The following is a 2,979-nucleotide window of genomic DNA, read 5'->3' as shown; positions in this document are numbered from 1 at the left end:
CTAGCATGCTCTCAATGGCCAAGTTTATGTGCCTCATCGCTGGCTGCTTGCCATGATTAATGAACACCACCTCGTCCAGTATCGAACTAATCTCTTCCATCTCCTGGGTATTTGCCTTGCTGTTCTTGGGTGGTGTGCTCCTTGTTCGTAGGGCTGGCCAGGTCCCTAAACCTTTTCGGAGTCTCTTTCTCTTCAATTTCGCTGCATGGTGCCGTGGGCTGAGTGGCCCTTACTGGTGTAGCCGGGGGCGTGCTCGCCAGGCATGATCGTCTAGCGAACGGGTCGGCCGGCGTACTCCTTTTTTTTTAAGCAATCTATTTTCTAATCAAGTATATGTATCCCAAATTGAGATTTATTGAGATCACAATATGACTGCTCCAGTAGGTAGCTTCTAAACGAATCCTAAAAATTCACCTCTTCATATAAGACAACATCCTGAAAATATCCTTAAATATACGATGAGGAAGTAAATAAACAAATAAGCGATATGATAAAACAAAATATCCAATTCCCCTTACTGCTCACCAGTAATAATCGTTCCAAAGAAAAACGATTCATCTGGAAAGCAAAAGTTCCGGTTAGTCATAGATTACCGCAATCTCAATGAATTAACTATTAATGATAAATACCCTATACAGATCATGGATGAAATTTTAGACAAACTTGGAAAATGTCAATATTTTACAACCATTGATCCAAAGGCTTCCACCAAATCCAAATGGATCCTGGTTCAATACCCAAGACCGCATTTTCGACTAAACATGGCCATTACGAGTACACTCGCATGCCATTTGGTATTAAGAATGCACCTGCAACGTTCCAACGTTGTATGAACAATCTCTTAGAAGATTTAATTTGTAAGGATAGTCTGGTCTACTTAGACGACATTATTATTTCTTCCACTTCATTGGAAGAACACATTTTGTCGCTACAAAAAGTATTTAAGAAGCTTAGAGAAGCTAACTTAAAACTACAGATGGATAAATGCGAGTTTATGATAAAAGAAACTGAATTTCTGGGACACATCATCACAACTGAGGGTATAAAACCAAATCCCAACAAGATACAAGCAATTGTCAAATTCCCAATTCCAAAAACCCCAAAAGAAATTAAATCATTTCTAGGAATATGTGGTTTCTATAGGAAATTTATAATAAATTTCGCCAATATAGTAAAACCATTACCACTTAAATTAAAAAAGGGAGCAAAAATCTATACAAATGACAAAGACTACGAATTAGCGTTTGAAAAGCTAAAAGTACTCATAACATCTGACCCAATTTTAACCCTAACTTCGAAAAACCATTTTCATTAACTACAGACGCGAGTAATATGGCAATAGGGCCGTCCTTTCGCAAGAGCATAAGCCTATATGCTATGCAAGTAGAACTCTCAACGAGCATGAGATAAAATATTCAACGATTGAAAAAGAATTATTAGCAATCGTTTGGGCCACTAAATACTTTAGGTCCTATCTCTTTGGTCGACAAAAGAAAGAACCTAACATGGAATTACAACAATGAAAACTCAAGCTAAACGAGTTTGATTTCCATATTAAATACGTCCTAGGAAAAGAAAATTATGTGGCAGACGCTCTGTCCAGAATCCAATTAAACGAAAACTTCTTACGCGAAGATACCATTAGCACAAGAGCAACCATACATAGTGCTCAAGAAGACAACAGTAACCATTCACAAATCACAGAAAGACCTCTTAATTATTATTATCGACAAATAGAATTTGAAAAAGGAACCGAGAACGAAACAAAAGTTATGAATTACTTTAATAAAACCAACATAAAATTACATACAAAGACATGACTAACGCGCATGCCAAAGAATTAATAAAAGAATACTTATGCACAAGGAAAAGTGTGCTATACTTCCAGAACGAAGCAGATTTTCCAATTTTTCAAGAATCCTACTTTGAAATAATAAGTCCGAATAATTCAACAAAGGCAATGAAAACTAGTAAAAATGAATAGACCTTCAAACATTCGCAGAATTTAAAGAACAAATAAAAAAACATAAAGAATTATTAGATCCAGGAATTGGAAAAACTATCAATTGGTTCAAAGAAACCCACTATTTCCCAGATTATCAAATGTGAATGTGTGAATGTGAGATTTGCAACATCGCAAAAACAGAACACAGAGATACAAAATTAACTTTCAAAATAACTCCGGAAATCGCTAATATCCAAGAAAAATAGGTAATGGATTTTTACATAGTAGGGGATAAACAATTTTTATCTTGCATTGATATCTATTCAAAATTTGCATCATTAATAGAAATAACAAGTAAGAGGTTCTAGTCGGGAGCTCCCGACTAGGGGATACCCTGAACCCTCTTATTCCAACACCAAATAAATTAATAAAAAAAAGTTCCCTTGGCAGGGCTCGAACTCGTAACAGACCGCATTACTTGCTGTCGACTCTATTCAACAGCCACACCAGCACAAAAAAAAAAAAAAAATAACACTTTCCCCGGTAGGGCTCGAACTCGCGACAGACCGCACCACCTGCTATGCCTCTACAACACACCAACAATTAAGTACTTGTGATAAAAAAGGAACTCAAATAACATTACAAAAAAAAAGAATGCGAAGCAGACGCGCATGAATGTGTGTGTGTACATGTATACAGAAATTCTTAAAGCTGCTACCCCATTCAATTGCGCAGTTGCATATAACTTTGGTTTTTCCTAGCCGATCTTAATGAAATTTTCTACAGTATATCTTATTGTACCATAGAATATTTGTGTATTCTGAAAAAGTCAATAGCATTTAAATTGTGGTTAAAATTTGTTGGCAATAAAATTTGGGTTATTAGTTTGATTTATAGATCTTAGGTGGTAGCGGGGAGTTGGCGATAGGTATGAAATGAAAGATACTTGAAATATCTGGAAGCAACATATCATGTTTGGTGGCTCTAGCTCTTATTATATACCCAATTTGGTAAAAATACAGGATGTCGATATC

The sequence above is a fragment of the Drosophila virilis genome, unplaced genomic scaffold, assembly GCF_030788295.1.
Source record: "Drosophila virilis strain 15010-1051.87 unplaced genomic scaffold, Dvir_AGI_RSII-ME tig00001642, whole genome shotgun sequence".
Lineage (NCBI taxonomy): Eukaryota > Metazoa > Arthropoda > Insecta > Diptera > Drosophilidae > Drosophila > Drosophila virilis.
The sequence above is the reverse complement of the archived record's forward strand: the minus strand, read 5'-3'. Positions refer to the sequence as shown.